General features: G+C 44.9%; 1 protein-coding gene across 1 annotated transcript in view; it reads left to right on the top strand.

Annotated features, from left to right (window-relative positions):
- The first annotated feature begins 2,793 nt into the window (after positions 1 to 2,793).
- Positions 2,794 to 18,682, top strand: part of MYO18B (myosin XVIIIB) — a 1,084,067-nt gene continuing 1,068,178 nt past the window's right edge. The window contains exon 1 of the mRNA XM_077295498.1: positions 2,794 to 2,900. The gene's annotated coding sequence lies outside the window, so the exon portion shown is untranslated. The remainder of the gene's footprint in view (positions 2,901 to 18,682) is intronic.

Raw genomic sequence — 18,682 nt, 5'->3', positions numbered from 1 at the left:
TTTAAAATTTTATATACTCCTTATTAGAAATAATAAAAGAACAAAATTGCCAGGTGTGTGTTAAATGCAACCATGAAAAACACTTATACCAAGGCACTACACCCCCCTGTATATCCCCACCAGTGTCAAATTGCCATACCAGAATAATCTATTGTGCTAACCAACGGGGTCTTAACCCCATTACTATCGCTACCCTGAACCAAATGTCCGTTACATATGCGACTCCGCACTAGACCATGGCCCAAATAGAGACTCCATATCATAATCAATTAATACTCACTATAAAGTGCAGAGTGTGCAGCTAGAGGTAGGGAACCAGGAGAGTGTGCACCCGCCCCAACGCGCGTTTCGGTCCATCCTTCGTCAGGGGGCAAGGTGAAGGACAAAGTTGTAACTAATTCCATATTAATAGTGCTGTGTGGCGGATATTGTTGCTGTGATTTTTTGCTGGTGGGGAGACACGGTCTGGAGTCATGGGGACTCTGTCTTGCAGCATGAGTGCTGTGAGACACCAGGCTGTCTGGCCTGCCGCTGCATTGCTGCTGCGGTGGTGGTGGGCATGCGACTCCACTCCGTGGGGGCAATGGGGACTCCGTTATTTGGGGTTGGTGCTGTGTGGTGGCCATTGTTGTTGTGGTTTTGTGCTGGCTGGGAGGCGCGGTCTGAAGACACCGGGGTGTCTGCCCTGCCTGTGTTTTGCCGCTGTGGCGGTGGTTGGCATGCGGCTCTGCTCCATTAGGGCGGTAGGGACCCACTATGACGTTTGCCATGACATGGCAGTGGGCTTCATACAGTCTGATCAGAATGTTAAACTATGAACCCCAGTTATATTATTATCATTATTTATTTATATAGCACCATTAATTCCATAGCGCTGTACATGTGAAATGGGGTTACATACAGGGTTATAGATATCATTAACAGTAAACAAATTTACAATAACAGACTGGTACAGAGGGGAGAGGACCCTGTCCTTGCGGACTTGCATTCTTCAGATATTTTTTCCTAGCAGCATTAGATCATTGTATGATTTTTGGAGGTGCTGTCCACTCTCTTTTTTCAGCAAATTCCATATTAATGCCTAAGAAATTAGACTTAAAGCTCCTGTATTTATAAAGTGTACTTGTCCCATTACTTTTGTCCATGCAGTGTATACAGAGTTCCTTAAACATAACTCCTAAAAGTAGATACAGAGAATGAAATGAAACACATGTGTAAGGGGTTACAGAGACTAGCTTATGCCCTAAACATGTCCCGACTCCCGACTAAAAGTTGATAAATGCTGAATGTCTTACTCTGTATGAATCGTTATGTACCTGAATGCTGCTATTTGTATATTGTATATAGGTGCGAAGTGCATATCATCTACAGAACAGTATTGTGATGGGGGTTAATTTTTGAGGGGTACCCCTCCTGTATATATATATATATATATATATATATATATATATATATATATATATACACACTCACCGGCCACTTTATTAGGTACACCTGTCCAACTTCTTGTTAACACTTAATTTCTAATCAGCCAATCACATGGCGGCAACTCAGTGCATTTAGGCATGTAGACATGGTCAAGACAATCTCCTGCAGTTCAAACCGAGCATCAGTATGGGGAAGAAAGGTGATTTGAGTGCCTTTGAACGTGGCATGGTTGTTGGTGCCAGAAGGGCTGGTCTGAGTATTTCAGAAACTGCTGATCTACTGGGATTTTCACGCACAACCATCTCTAGGGTTTACAGAGAATGGTCCGAAAAAGAAAAAAAATCCAGTGAGCGGCAGTTCTGTGGGCGGAAATGCCTTGTTGATGCCAGAGGTCAGAGGAGAATGGGCAGACTGGTTCGAGCTGATAGAAAGGCAACAGTGACTCAAATCGCCACCCGTTACAACCAAGGTAGGCCTAAGAGCATCTCTGAATGCACAGTGCGTCAAACTTTGAGGCAGATGGGCTACAGCAGCAGAAGACCACACCGGGTACCACTCCTTTCAGCTAAGAACAGGAAACTGAGGCTACAATTTGTACAAGCTCATCGAAATTGGACAGTAGAAGATTGGAAAAACGTTGCTTGGTCTGATGAGTCTCGATTTCTGCTGCGACATTCGGATGGTAGGGTCAGAATTTGGCGTAAACAACACGAAAGCATGGATCCATCCTGCCTTGTATGGAGCATCTTTGGGATGTGCAGCCGACAAATCTGCGGCAACTGTGTGATGCCATCATGTCAATATGGACCAAAATCTCTGAGGAATGCTTCCAGCACCTTGTTGAATCTATGCCACGAAGAATTGAGGCAGCTCTGAAGGCAAAAGGGGGTCCAACCCATTACTAGCATGGTGTACCTAATAAAGTGGCCGGTGAGTGTATATATATATATATATATATATATATATATATATATATATATATATATATATATATATATGTGTGTGTGTTTGAGTATGAGAGTAATACAGTGAATGCAGATGCAGAATATTATTATTTAAGGTCTGCACGCCTCTGGAGTAATGCTTGTATCAATGATGGCTATTTAAAGGAAACTAATACTAATAACAGTGTTGTTTTTTTAGTCCACCATCTTTGCAAGCATGGATCTGCTAAACCTATCTCGCAGCAAGTCCTGTCAAGCTATCTTCTTCTCTCCCTCCCCCAAGACCAAAGCTGTTTTGGATATTTATAGCCATGACTTGTGTCCAGTCAGCTGTCCCTATCACACTCTAGGTATTTGGGAAAAGGGGGAGGCCCAAGCTCCAAACAGTTTCAGGGATCTAAAAAGTCCCTCTCTTTGCTGTCTCCTCTGTCTGCTTTGTAGGACCTATAGCTGCTACTGTCCCCTAAGATCCTAGGATTTGAGGATTCTAATCTGCTACTGAGCCTAAATTTGGATCTTTATAAAGAGGTAATGAGTTCTTCTATATTTGTAGCTTAAAAACTTCTAAAAGTTATATCTTACGGTCATCCAGATAGAAGTTCTGATCTGCACCATATTGTCTTTATGATCTTTGCAGTAGTATAAAGATCATTATCTAAACAACTGTGTAACATTAGGCCCTCATTAGGCCCTCTATGACATATTTTAGTTTTTGATTCGAGGACCTTCTAGCGGCGATGAGCTTTTGCTATCAGAAGGCCTCTACCTTTTCTTAAATCATTCTTATTTACTGGAGAGAATGGTCTACGTAGTTTGTTCAATATCATCTATTACTATTTTTAGGATGTCATTGTGAATAATATGTGAGATGTGTATTTAAAGGAGTGACCGGACTTTACAAATATTCTTCTTCATGATGCGCTATATCCATGCTATGATTATTCTAGTTCCTTCTCTCACACAATGTCCAGGGAGATGTTATCATTATTAATATATCCTTGACTAATATGTATTTATGTTAATGTTGTGTATTTTTTTATTTTGTTTTATTTTAAAACTCGCGCTTGAATGGAAGCTATTACAGGTAATTAGCTGCGGATTGATATTTCTCCGTGTAAAAAGTCATGGCCAGAAATTTCATTCTGGATATGACAGACGTATTATGTATTAGTTTCACATTATCAGCTTTACCTCCTCACTTTGCGCGCTATTAAGATGATACTTCAGACTATATTTAGAGAGCAGAGAATTAGGAGGCTCAGCACTTTGAACTGTTCCAAATTATCCGATTGCTAGTCAATAGTAACAGACAATATCAGTGTGAATAGAGGACTTGTAATTTACTCTATGGTCTCCACCTCCCTTACAAAAAATGTGCTTATAGCATTGTCCAAAAATAAGAATCTGAATGACTAACTATACAGTCCTATAAAATAGGAAAAAATACTCCTAAACAATTGATGACGTCCTACAGATGATGCCTGTATGACGATTCTTATAGTTTAGTACTGGATTTCCCAGGAAAAGCAGAGTGCATAGAAATGTATTTGCAGCATGTGCCAAGTATCTGGAAGTTTTCTGGAGATAACATTTTAGGTCTGGTAGCTTGTTAGTCCTGTTGGGGGCAAATGTTTAACTGCAAAATTTCACACTCAGTGCTTGTCTATGCTATTTATGTTGTAAAATCTTCTACAACACAAGGAATCACATTTTTATACTATTTTCTAATGAAAATAGACTGCAGATACATGTGTCCTATGAGCAGCGCTCGTACGCTGAACAAACAGCAGGTGTTGTCTACAGAATTAAATAGTTTTCCTTCCTGTGACAGCTGTGTCTAACAACCCAAATACTGAAAGAATTGGAAGGAATCTTGAGATTATGCTGCATGTGCTGGACCAATAGTTGAAGCTAACTGAGGATTAAGCTAATTCTGTTTTGCTTTCCTTTTTTATTATAAATTTCGTTATAATTTACATTAGTAAGTTTGACTTGGCTACTATGCAAGTGCTTAGATTTCTAGAAGCCTTAGATAAAGGTTGTATGAAATAAGTTCTTTAGCATGTTTACCTGACTGCAAAAATTTGAGGGCCTATGTTAACCATAGTGATGAAGAAAGCATATGTACCTAGATGTAGTAGCACAGGTAGGAAATGTAAAGAGTAACATGAGACGTTGTAGAGGTTAACATGCAGAGGCGTAGCTAGAGTTTTTGTTTGGGGGGGCATAACTTTTGAGCGGGCCCCTAACCAGGTAACCTTTATTACAACTGGCTGACTCATTCCTTTCAAAGACCATACTAAGCACTAGGGGGACACTCATTAAAGGTGGAAGAAAGGTGTTTCCAGCAGCTAAATAGGAAAGGGTTCTTTACAGTTAGAGCAGTGTTCCCCAACTCCAGTCCTCCAGAGCCACCAACAGGTCATGTTTTCAGGATTTCCTTAGTATTACACAGGTGATGGAATTATTGCCTGTGAAGGTGATGCCATTATCACCTGGGCAATACTAAGGAAGTATTGAAAACATGTCCTGTTGGTGGCTCTTGAGGACTGGAGTTGGGGAACACTGAGTTATAGCAATCAGACTATGGAATGCCTTGCTGCAAGAGGTAGTTATGGCAGAGACTATAAGAGCTTTTTAAAAAAAGGGCTGGACGATTTCCTTGATACAAGTAACATTGCGGGTTGTAGTTAAATAAGTGCCAAAATGTACAGTTGGTGGAGAAAGGTTGAACTTGATGGACCTAAGTCTTTTTTCAACCTATTTAACTATGTAACTATGAGGTGAGACTGTACTGTGTGAAAGACTAGGTGGTGCTGGCAATCATGCTGGAAGCATCATCTGCTATCCAATTGACCACCTGTTTGCACTGGTGTGGCTTCAGAAATGGTGTCAAGTGCCTGCAAAATGGGTCAGGAAGCTATGTGTCTTGGATGGGCATGTTGCTTGTGCTCTATCAATAGGTCGCATCTTCCCCACATCCTCGCCGTCTGCATGCACTATCATCAGCAATTACAATTGCTCATCCCTTACTGCACGCCTTGCACATTTTGTAATTGCTAGGTCTCTGGGCATCAAGTTTACTTGATAAATTAAAAATTATTTTTTTTTATAAAAAAAAATGTGGTCACCTTTAGCACACCAAGCGTTTTATTTTAAACCACTTTAATTTTACACAAAGCACTTTTATCTGTATGGATGGCAATAGTCAATTTTTGGAGTAAAAATGTTGTGAACTGTAGCAGGCCAATCAATTTTTACAAAGAGTTTTTTACACCAGCATGAGCCCTGGTGCCGTATGTCCTTTTGCATAGCCTGTGCCAACACAGTACAGACGTTGTGCAAATCATGCTTGTGGAGTGGGCAGAGATGAAGGGCCTCTGCACTCTTTTGCACAGTTTCAAAATGGCTACTAAGATGGTTAGCACTGACGATGCCATCATCAGCGAGCGAAGGGTGCTCATTGTACCAGACAAACTGTTCGTGAAGGTGAAGAAGCTGGGAAACAAGGAGGAGGACAAAGAGGTAACAGCAGTCAGGAGATGAAGAAGATAATCATCCCCTCTCTGTTGTCCGTGATTGGCAGGAGGGGGCAGAGGAAGTGGAGCGCCCCCCACACCGCCGCAGGGCCGAGGGGATACCCGGAGCCGGGCCTCTAGTTCTCAGTCTCGGGGTTGTCACGGTGGCTAGACCCGGTCCGTGGCCCTGTCCGTCAGTTTACGGACGTCCGGTGCAATAAGTGGTAGTAATGGTAGCGATGGAGCGGTACGGTTGTGGGGTGTAAGTCGCGGTAAATAACGAGGACACCAGGTTGCAGTCTCTTTACCTCTTTACTGGAGATCTCTGAGTCCTCAGTCCGGAACACGGTTCACCAGGCTACGCAAGTCCGGCCGGTCCAATGGCACCTCCAGAGTTCTCCTCTCAGGTGGAAATCTGTGCCTTCCTTCTAGCGCTATGTGTTGTAGTCCTTCCCTGCTGTGCTCACGGAAAGTAACCCCACAACGGTTGTGTCTGTTTCTTAAGTTCCCTCACAACTCGATTTGATGTTCCTCTGTAATCCACCCCTTCCCTGTATTCAGGTTGGAATGGCACCCGTTTGTCAGGTAGGCCTGGAGTTCTTCCGGGACCCTAGAGTCGCCCCTCTCCCGCAATTGCCCCCCAAGACTTCATAGGTGATATGTGGTAGACAGCCCGCCTGAGACCGACTGTCCTGCCGCTGTTTGGAGTATGGCTTGAAGCTGTATTCTAATCCACTCCCTCGGCGTTCCGGCCACCGGTATTGCGCCTCAGCAGGGTGCTGCCTCTTTCAGCACAACCCCTGCTGGTATTCTCCTTCTGCTTGATCTCGTTTCTCACTCAGCACAATCTATCTCGCTTCTAGTCCTTTCTTGAGTCCCGCCGCTTCCAGGAGCCTGCGCGGACCCGTTACGTTCTTTCAATGCCAAGCCTCTGCCAGGATCCCACCCCTGGCAGAGACCCTACAGTCTCTCCCTTCACAACACCCCCTGCCACAGGGTGTTGCTCCGTTCAATCCCGTCAGCGTTCTCTCTAACTTCCTGCCTGACCCCCAGTTTACCCACTATGGTGGGGAGTGGCCTAATGAATAGCACCCTTAGCTCCCCCCGGAGGCCCAGCTGTGAAACATATTGGTGTCTGTGATACCTGATTGGAGGAACTCCTTCGGTGCCATCGAACGTACCATGGCTCCCCTTAGCGGCGAAGCCACAGCACTGCAACGACCAGAACTCTGGGGCGCTGCACTCCCCCCTGGTTAAACACAGTACTCCGGGACTGGGAAGAAAAACAACAATACAGATTAGCAAAAAGACATACAATTTTGTTGAGTGCAAAAACGATAAGTATACTTGAACAAGCTTCCCTTTATGGGAGGTGAGGACACTTTTAACGTTACAAACATGGTCAACATTATAAATTACAGGCTATGCATAACTCCTGTTACCCAACCGGGTATTCTACTTAGTGCAAATTCTGGAACAATAAATTAACATTGCCTTTAAGAAACATACACTCTTAGTTTACCAAAGGCCTTCCTATAATCACATTACAGGGTAAGGTAACTTCACATTCTCCTACTTTGAACCTGCAGGACCGCCTGTCCCTATGGCACCAGACCTACTGCCTCTCCTTTCTTTTACAGGACCGCCCCGTTCAGCCAGGGCCTACTGCCTTTCACTACTATACATAGTATAGACATAACATTCCTTTCGTTTAAAGAACTCTGAGCCCGCTCTACTCGGCTCCTTTAAGGACTCACTCTCTAACCCCTACGGGTTCGCCTTCTGTCCTTAGCAACAAAGTAACTTTCTTATGGGGACGCAGGGTTGACCTTCTATCCTCACCTTCATCATTACTTCCTTACTTTCAGCTATGCAGATCTCTATCTCTACCCCTACGGGCTCTCTGCATCTTTTCTTTCTGCAAAACATTATTTAGATTTCACATTTCAACAAATTCAACACATATAACTTAGCATGTAAAACAGTTACATTTCTTTTTCAAGCTTCATTATCACATCACTGTTCTGCAACAGTATCTTTCTCAAGTTCAATTTCACACATCCCCTTTAAGAGGGGACCAAGTCTTTCTGAGGTAGCTCGTCTTCTCAGCCTACCAGCCCACGCAAAGGTTCCGGTATGGTATCTTCGCAAAGTGTCTTTAACTAGAACCGGTAGGAAAGGTATCTTCACAAAGTGTCTTTGGCTCAAACCAATAGGGCAAATATCTTCGCAAAGTGTCTTTGGCTAAAACCAGTAGGGAGCACCTTTAAGAAGGTGCAAACTATTTACAAAAGAAAGTTCGAATCATGCACAGTCCATGATTTCTGCAGTTCTTTAAACTTGTGCAAAATTTTAGAAAAACTCAGAACAAACACAGGGATCCCGGGTCAACAAAGGGATCCATTAACCCTGGACAGGTTTAGCAGCAACTTAAAAGAACAAACAGTAACTATTTACATTTTCATGGTATCGAGGTTTATTCTTCTTCTGGTGGCTCGGGCTCCTGCCCCCCAGCCGCTGTGGTGCCAGTGTCCGCGGTTCGAACGTGCAGATGAACTCGACTGGCCAACTCGGTGGCCGCAACCAGGCGCACCGTTGCGATGGTGACAAGATCGGATGCTCCTGGGACCAGGTCCGAGGCGGTAAGGGTCGCGGCTCCAGACATACACCGCCGAACATTCCGTGCATACCACCCGAGCGGGTTCTGGTGGCGGCTGTAGGTCACTGGATCCCCCTTTTGTAACGGTTCTCCGCTTCGGCCACAACTGGGAGCCCTCATGTTACAATGCGCAACGAAAACATCAGTATCCAGCCCCGGCTCGTGTATGAGGCCCCACCCCCTTTTTACATGGTAGGCCAACACAGTGCCCCGCCTTACCGCGTCTCTGTCATCCCATGCCGGGGGGGGTTGTTGTACTTTCGATGGGCCCATCGACTCAGCTCCTTTCCGTCCTTTCCACTGCAGAATCAAGCACTGTCTATATTGTTCCCATGTAAGCACCGCAAGAGTGGACCCGTTCTCCCGGGATCCATCTGCTCTAAACCAGGGGGTGTCCCACCGAAGAACTACTCCATCTAAGCTCACATCCACAGGCTCCCCCACTCCAGTCGACAGCGGTGGCACCATCCTCCCCAGGTCATCGGGGGATAGCACCATTAGCCCTGCCGAGATAAGTCGCTCCCTACTGAGATGGAGGTGGGTCATAGAAGCGGGCTCGTGAAGGGGAGCAGGGACGTCGGCCATACCTGCGCCTAATGTGGTTCCATCGGTGTCGCTCTGGTCCGTTAACGAGGACGCTGGAGTCGGCTGCAGCCCGGACCGGGGCTCCTCCAATGGGATGCTCGGACTCCGCTCCGCTGGCTGTGGTTCCTCCTCCTCTAACTCCGAGGTCGGGATTGGTGGACGTAGCTTCGCTGTCGGATCCGCAGGCTTCCGGTCCATCTCCGGTGAAGAAAGGCAGGCCTGACCCGCTTCTTCCTCGCTCAGGCACTCGCCGTTCATCATCGCCACCTGATAGTCGCTGGCAGTGCATGCACCTAACTCCGCCATTTCTCTGAGGTCGGGCTTCTTCGTCACCAGCCCCTCGCCGTTGCATATCAAGGGGTGTTTCTCTTCTGCTTTGGGGCAGGTCATTCCTCTGCAGCCAGAAGTGCAGGGGGCGGTAGCCATTTCTCGCGCCACACTGGGAGTCTCCGCCCATAACACGCCCTCCTTCCCCTTGGGTGTAGCAATGGCGGCGCCTTTTGGCGGGAACTTTTGGCGGCTAATGGCGCAGCACAGTCTTACAATAAAGTACAGTCCAAGCACAACAAATCACAGTCTCTAGGCACACATGACCTGATTCTTCAGGCTTAAGTAGATCCTGTTCGTGACGCCAAGTTTGGAGCGCCCCCCCACACCGCCGCAGGGCCGAGGGGATACCCGGAGCCGGGCCTCTAGTTCTCAGTCTCGGGGTTGTCACGGTGGCTAGACCCGGTCCGTGGCCCTGTCCGTCAGTGGGGGACGTCCGGTGCAATAAGTGGTAGTAATGGTAGCGATGGAGCGGTACGGTTGTGGGGTGTAAGTCGCGGTAAATAACGAGGACACCAGGTTGCAGTCTCTTTACCTCTTTACTGGAGATCTCTGAGTCCTCAGTCCGGAACACGGTTCACCAGGCTACGCAAGTCCGGCCGGTCCAATGGCACCTCCAGAGTTCTCCTCTCAGGTGGAAATCTGTGCCTTCCTTCTAGCGCTATGTGTTGTAGTCCTTCCCTGCTGTGCTCACGGAAAGTAACCCCACAACGGTTGTGTCTGTTTCTTAAGTTCCCTCACAACTCGATTTGATGTTCCTCTGTAATCCACCCCTTCCCTGTATTCAGGTTGGAATGGCACCCGTTTGTCAGGTAGGCCTGGAGTTCTTCCGGGACCCTAGAGTCGCCCCTCTCCCGCAATTGCCCCCCAAGACTTCATAGGTGATATGTGGTAGACAGCCCGCCTGAGACCGACTGTCCTGCCGCTGTTTGGAGTATGGCTTGAAGCTGTATTCTAATCCACTCCCTCGGCGTTCCGGCCACCGGTATTGCGCCTCAGCAGGGTGCTGCCTCTTTCAGCACAACCCCTGCTGGTATTCTCCTTCTGCTTGATCTCGTTTCTCACTCAGCACAATCTATCTCGCTTCTAGTCCTTTCTTGAGTCCCGCCGCTTCCAGGAGCCTGCGCGGACCCGTTACGTTCTTTCAATGCCAAGCCTCTGCCAGGATCCCACCCCTGGCAGAGACCCTACAGTCTCTCCCTTCACAACACCCCCTGCCACAGGGTGTTGCTCCGTTCAATCCCGTCAGCGTTCTCTCTAACTTCCTGCCTGACCCCCAGTTTACCCACTATGGTGAGGAGTGGCCTAATGAATAGCACCCTTAGCTCCCCCCGGAGGCCCAGCTGTGAAACATATTGGTGTCTGTGATACCTGATTGGAGGAACTCCTTCGGTGCCATCGAACGTACCATGGCTCCCCTTAGCGGCGAAGCCACAGCACTGCAACGACCAGAACTCTGGGGCGCTGCAGAAGCAAGCTTGAGTGTTACTCCACCACCAACACACAATGGATTTGAACCTCATGTATGTGCCTGACACATGAGCACCTTCTTGCTGCACTACCTGCAACATGATGCCCGTATTGATAGCATTATAAATAATTTTGACTACTGGGTTTTCACTCTGTTAGATCCATGGTACAAGAGCACAATTTGCCATATGTTTTCCTCCCTGGAAAAGGATGTGTGCATGCTGGAGTATCGAAACACTCTTGTAGACAATCTTAGTTGTGGTTTTCACCAAGACAGCAGTGAGGCACACAGTGTGCATCGCACATAGATGACAATGAGTCATCAATGCACAAACATTAGCAGCAGCAGTGTAAGTGGCATAGGTAATTTCTGTGCATTGTTTCACACATTTTTTACACTAGCCCGTGAAACAGCAGAACAGAGTACAAGACTAACATATTGTGAATGACTGGAGAGGATAGTCCAGGAGTATCTCGAGCTCAATATCAATACCATCAGGGGGAATTTGGACCCTTTTGCATTTTGGTCTTCAAAAATGGAAGAGTGGCCTGAGCTCACCTGTCATTCCTTGGAGGTTTTGTCATGCTTGGAAGCCAGCACTCTCTCAGAACATGTATTCAGCGTTGCTGATGGTATCCTGATGGATAAGCACATACGGCTGCCCCCTGAAAGTTTAGAGTGCTTTACTTTTCTTCAAAGTAAACAAGTCATGGATCTCAAATTACTTTTGTACCCCAGTCGCAGGCTGGGCAAACTAGGAGATGGTGTTGTTTTTCGTGTGATGCATTGATCTTGCGTTTTTGCAGTCTGTGACATCTTTGACATGGCTTCTGTGTCTGCTGTTGCTACTGCTACTGATGATACTCCAAGTTTGGTCTCCATCTGGTTGGTTGCCTATAGTGGAAAGTGTGTCAGAGGCCCATTATACTATCTATACTCTGGGGAACTTGATGTCAGTTTAGTGATGTGTGGCAATCATTTTTTAAAATATTTTTACCCCAAGTTGAATCTCCTTCATGTATGTTGCCAGTAGCAGTAGGGCTCCCAGACCGGCAGGCCTGCCCTTACTTTGAGTCAGCTACCTGTGTTACTATCCTTTAAAGGAACCTGTCACCTGAATTTGGCGGGACAGGTTTGCGGTCATATGGGCAGGGTTTTGGGGTGTTTGATTCACCCTTTCCTTACCCGCTGGCTGCATGCTGGCCGCAATATTTGATTGATGTTCATGTTCCCCCAACTGCGGGCAAAGCCGAAAAGCATTAGTGCACATGCATCGGTGCACTATGTCCCGGACGTATTTCGCTGTGTTCTGGGACATAGTGCGCCGGCGCATGCGCACTAATGCTTTTCGGCTTTGCCCGCAGTTGGGCAAAGCATACTGCGCGTGCGCAAGGCAAGATTGCCTTGCGCAGGCGTGTACTATGGAGGACACAGCATGAACATCAATCAAATATTGCGGCCAGTATGCAGCCAGCGGGTAAGGAAAGGGTGAATCAAACACCTGAAAACCCCGCCCATATGACCGCAAACCTGTCCCGCCAAATTCAGGTGACAGGTTTCCTTTAAATTTTTATAACATTGGTGGTCTACCAAACTGATATTTGTGTAACCTGGCCCAGACCCTGCTTGCTCATGCATGGCCCATGTCTGACTGCTGCTGTGCCATTCCAAAATTTTTACTGTGGGTGAATTGATCAGTCGCCTACCTGTGATACTATCCTTACATTTTTATAACATTTGTGGTCTACAAAGCTCATATTTGTGCCACCAGAGTACAGCTCAGTACACTGTGTTCCAAACTATTATGCAAATAATATTTCCTCATATTTTCTCTTAATTACCTATCTGAATTGCAGTCATTGTTATTTTCCAGTCATCTACTATTCTAGTATAATTGCAATGTTTTGGAACAAACTGCCTATGAAAACAGTATCTTTTTAAAAAAAATAAACACTCAAAATGCATGTTCCAAATTATAATGCACAGCAGAGTTTTCAACTTTTTTTTTATTTTGAACAAAAAAATGGTCAATTGTGAAGTTATAAGCATTATCAGCTTATTACAAAATGAAATCAAACAGTTTTCAAGTGAAAACTTTATTCTAGGTGATGTTACATTTGCACATAGGATCCCTTGTTCCAAAGAAGCTTCTGAACTCTTTCGTCCATTGAATTTGTCAGTTTTTGGATGGTTTCTGCTTCAATTGTTTTGCATGTGGACAGAATACCCTCCCAGAGCTGTTGCTTAGATGTGAACTGCCTCCCGCCGTCATAGACATTCCTTTTGATGATGCTCCAGAGGTTCTCAATGGGGTTGAGGTCAGGGGAAGATGGTGGCCACACCATAAGTTTGTCCTCTTTTATGCCCATAGCAGCCAGAGATGCAGATGTGTGTTTTGCAGCATGAGACGGTGCATTATCATACATGAAAATGATCTTGCTGCAGAAAGCACGGTTCTTCCTCTTGAACCATGGCAAGAAGTGTTGTTTTAGAAACTCCACATAGATTATGGCGTTCATCTTTACCCCTTCAGGGATCATAAAGGGGCCGACAATCTCTCTCCCCATGATTCCAGCCCAAAACATTACTCCACCTCCTCCTTGTTGTTTTCATGGGGTGTCCATCAACCAGCCATCCTCCACTCCATCCATCTGGACCATCGAGCATTGCACAGCACTCATCGGTGAACAAAACAATTTGTAAGTCAGTCTTCATGTATCGTTTGGCCCACTGGAGCTGTTTCTGCTTGTGTGCAGTGGATAGAGGTGGTCGACAGGATGGCTTACGCACAGCTGCAAACCTCTGAAGGAGCCTGCATCTTGTTCTGGGGACGTTGGAGGCACCAGCAGCTTCAAAAACTTGTCTGCTGCTATGATAAGGCATTTTTGCAGCTGCTCTTTTAACCTTACGCAATTGCCTGTTGGAAAGAGTCCTCAATTTTTCCTTATCAGCTCACACACGTGTGTGCTGGGAATCAGCTACATACTTCTTGATTGTGCGATGATCACGATGAAGTGTCTTGGCAATGTTGATTGTAGTCATGCCTTGACCTAAATACTCCACAATTTGTTGCTTCCCAGCAGCCGACACATCCTTTTTCTTTCCCATTTTGGCAAAAAATGTAGGCTGCTTAATAATGTGGAACAGCTGTCATGGGGAGACTAGGTGAGCGAGAGCTAATAACCCGGGCCCCTGCAATTTCCCTCAGACTAGGGAAATCCTGACTGACCCTCTACCTGGAGTTTACACTGATGGTGTGCATGTCCAGGCCTCGAACCTCACCCTGTCTCCTGTTTCAACCCTAGGCTGAAACCTCCGCACACCACCCAGTGAAGAGGAAAAACACCAATACCCACAGTTAGCACAGACAAGGATAAAGGAAAATATACACCACGCCGCAGTCACTCAGGAATACACTATAAATGTGCAGGGCAAAATAAATACAAATATAGGAAGGAGTAAATAAGACTAAGGAAAATACACCACCAGCAACGAATCTCCAACAACCAGCTCTCCACTCCAGACCGAGATAACAACGCACAAGACAGAAGCTATAATCGGCGACGCCCAATGATCAGGAGAACTATTTAAAGGCAATGGGCATGGCCCAGCTTCCAATCCGAGGATCAGGTAAATTAACCCCGGAACAGCTAGATAAAATCTAGCCGACGCCAATGAGCAAATAGTGGTCAAAAGCGGAATTACCGCTGTCTGTCGAACGACCTGGTCTGAACAGCGTCCGACATGACAACAGCCTTCTTAAGTAGTATTGCCTTTATTTGGACACACCTGCCAAACTAATTTGTACAGGTATCTGCAATTGCTTTCAGTGATATAAAGAGCCCTGACACACATCACCATCAATGAGTTTAAATGACAAACAAAAAAATTCTAACCTTATCACTCCTAAACTCTTTGTGCATAATAATTTGGAACACAGTGTAAAAATCCAGTTTCAGCTGTTGCATGAGGTATTGGAGCTCCCAGCAAAGTAGGCTTACACCAGTTTCTCACCCGCCTCATCTTAATTGAAACTTAAATTCCAAAGCTCTAAATGCTATCCCAGACCCTGGTACCTCATGCATGGCCCATGGCTGATTGCTGCTGTGCTATTATCAAATTTCTACTGTGGGTAAATTGATGCCACTTTTCCTGTTGTCTGCCCATAATTTTTCGAAATGTTTGGACTCCATGTTGGGTCTCCTTTATGTGTGTTGCCTGAATTTGGCAGGGCACTTAGAGCAGCAGGCATACACCTGTCCACCTGTTACTGATCAACGTTTCAGCTAGAAATGCTGGTCCAAGCCCTGTCCCATGCATCCATACTGCGCAAATATACTATTTGTACTCTAGGTCAATTGATGACACTTTTCCTGGTGTCTGCCCCTAATTTGAGCTGTTTGCCTACCCCAGTGTTTTGTCTATGCATTTGGTTTTGCCTCCTATTTAATTCAATGGGGTTACGGTATGTTCGACGAGCCGTTCATTTCTACCTGTTGTCGCTTCATAACTAGACAGGTTGATTTCACAGAAGTGTGATTAACTTGGAGTTACATTGTGTGGTTTAAGTTTATTTTTTTGAGCAGTGTATATATTCCATGCTTTGGAATCGGTCGTGTATATACCAAATATTCACTGTCAGCTACCCAATATCCGGCCCAGTAGAGAAAGCAAATGTGGCCTCATCCATCAATTGCCAGTCAATTGCTTAATGCTTATTTGCCCTGACGAGTGACGATTGAAGGCAACAGAGTGCTGTTCCTGACAAATTGGCATAATCAGGGAGATATCTGCGGGATTCCCTTGCTGGGTTTTCCTGACAAATTGGCGGCAGCGGTGGCAGCATATTCTACCGGCTGTTCTTCTGACACATGATAATTAATTTGCACAGAGTTGTTGCTAATAGTTGTTAAATTTCATTACTAAATAAATTTAAGACTTTAACCCCTTCACCACATAAGGGTTTTTTTCCCTTCATAACCAGGCCAAATTTTACAATTCTGACCAGTGTCAATTCATGTGGTAATTAGTGGTGAGTGAGTGTGCTTGTTACTCGAGCTTTCCGAGCATGCTCGGTGTTCTCCTAGTATCTTGGGCGTGCTCGTAGATTATGTTTGTGTCCCTGCAGCTGCATGATTTGCGGCTGTTCGACAACCTGAACACATGCAGGGATTGCCTGTTTGTTAGGGAATCCCCACATGTATTCAGGCTGTCTAGCAGTCGCAAATCATGCAGCTGCGGGGGCTCAAACATAATTCATGAGCACACCCAAGATACTCAGAGAACACCCAAGCATGCTCGGAAAACTCGAGAAACAAGCACACTCGCTAGTGGTAATAAATCAGGGATGCTTCAATGGATCCCAGTGATTCTGAGAATATTTTCTCATGACATATTGTGCTTCATTATAGTATTAAAATTTGTTTGATAAGACTTGTGTTTATTTGTGAAAATATCATAAATTTGGAGAAAATGTTGAAAATTTTGCAATTTTCAAACTTCTAATTCTTATGCCCTTAAAACAACGAGTTATGTCACACAACATAGTTTATAAATAACATTTACCACATGTCTAATTTACATCTGCATCATTTTTAAAACATATTTTTTTGTTAAGAAGTTATAAAAAAGTTGGTCAGCAATTTCTCATTTTTCCAACTAAATTTACAAAACCATTTTTTTAGGGACCACATCACATTTGAAGTGACTTTGGGGGACCTATATGGCTGAAAATACCCCAAAGTTACACCATTCTAAAAACTGCACAACTCAAATCCTCAAAACTTGTTTTAGCCCCAAATTTTGCATTTCCACACAGGTAACAGGAGAAAATACACAATACAATTTGTTGTGCAATTTCTCCCGAGTGTGTGGAAACCCCATTATCTGAAGAAAAACTACTACTTGGAAAATACTAAGAACTTTTTGAATGCAAAATTTGCTGAAATTATTATGGGTCAGCATGTTAGGTTTGGAGATCCCAAGATGTGCCTAAACTGTAGAAACCCCCCAAAATTGGTCTTATTTTGGAAACTACTCCCTCAAGATACTTCTGTAGTTCTGTGGTGAACTCTTTGAACCCCCATGTGCTTCACAGAATTTTATAACGTTGAGCTATGAAAATAAAAAAAATCTAATTTTTCCTACATAAATATTCTTTTAGCACCAATTTTTTGTACGCTGATACCATCTCATATGTTGGAAAACTACTGCTTGGGCTCACGGCAGGACTCGAAAGGGAAGGAGCACCATTTGACTTTTTGAATGCAAAATTGACTGGAATCATTAGTAGACGCCATGTCAGGTTTGGAGACATCCTGATGTGCCTAAACAGTGGAAGCTCCCCAAAAGTGATGCCATTTTTGAAACTGTGCCCCTCAAGAAATTTATCTAGATGTGTGGTGGGCACCTTGAACTCGCAGGTGCTTCATAGACCTTTACAACGTTACAAGGTTGAACTGTGAAAATGAAAAAAATTAATTTTTCCCTAAAAAATGTTGGATTTGCATCAAATTTTTCATTTATACAATGGGAACAGGAATAAAATGGATCATACAATTTGTTGTGCAATTTCTCCTGAGTACACCAATACCCAATATGTGGTCAAAAATTAATTTTGAGGTACATTGCGAAGTTCAGAATGGAAGAAGCGCCATATTGGAGTTCAGATTTTGCTGGATTGGTCTTGAGGTGGCAGAACAGCAAAAACCCATTATAAGTGATGAAATTTTACAAACTATGCCTGTGGAGACATGGGGGGTCAGAGGGTGCTCTTGTTCTCTGGCTCAAGACCGCATGGACCAGGGCTCATACCACTGAACACCCAATAACACAGGGTGAAGGTAAAACAGTCTGGCAATATTTTAAAGAACCACAAAACAGTCTATAACATATAGAACAAAACCCAACATGGTGCATGGTCTCACCCTTCCACTGACTCGCTGGGATTAGAGCAGCTGCGACTCAGGGGCATTCAGGGCCAACTACCCCCACCTGTGGTACCCAACTTTTGGTGGGCACCCAGAGAGAGGAGGTAATAATACAGTTAGGAAACTGGCAGTCCTTTGAGGTACGAGGCCAGGTGACTGGAGGGTCCCAACCTGGCTTCTCCGAACATCCCCATGGAACCAGGTGACCGAGGGTCCTAATCCTGGCTTCCACAAATGTATCCATGGGGCTCTGGTGACCAGTGGGTCCAAATTATGGCTTCCCCAATTGTATCAATTGGTTCAGTGATGCTCAAAGGAGCAGATCTGTATTCTTTCAGCTGGGTCCATAGTCCCAAAAAACTGACATCTTGTAGAATGTGAAATCTATGCCCCTCTTGATGGAGCCATGTTGTCCTGGTAGAGTGTTCTTTTATAGAGTTATGGTGTCCTGGCTGTTGTTCTGCAAAGTCACTTGATTCTTCTTGCACAATGACAGAAGTCCCCTCTTATAAGCACATATGTGGCTTAGGTCATCATCCACAGATCAGGGGGAGGTGGAATGAGTTTATCTCTCATTGTTTGAGTATTTAATCAATCTGCATAGTTCATTCTTCTCTATTTTACAGATCAACAAACTAGCTGACCTGGACAATGTGTAATCAACATGAAAATTGTACAACTGCATAAATATAAAATTCTTCCACCATGAAAATGGTTAAAACGTTTGTAAAGACACAGCACCAAACTGCGATGCTTACTGAAAAAATAAAATAAAATATATATATATAACACAATACAATTAGCCCTATTCCTGGCAAAAA

The sequence above is a fragment of the Ranitomeya variabilis genome, chromosome 1, assembly GCF_051348905.1.
Source record: "Ranitomeya variabilis isolate aRanVar5 chromosome 1, aRanVar5.hap1, whole genome shotgun sequence".
NCBI lineage: Eukaryota > Metazoa > Chordata > Amphibia > Anura > Dendrobatidae > Ranitomeya > Ranitomeya variabilis.
Note: the sequence above shows the minus strand (reverse complement) of the source record. Positions and strands in the feature narration are given on the sequence as shown.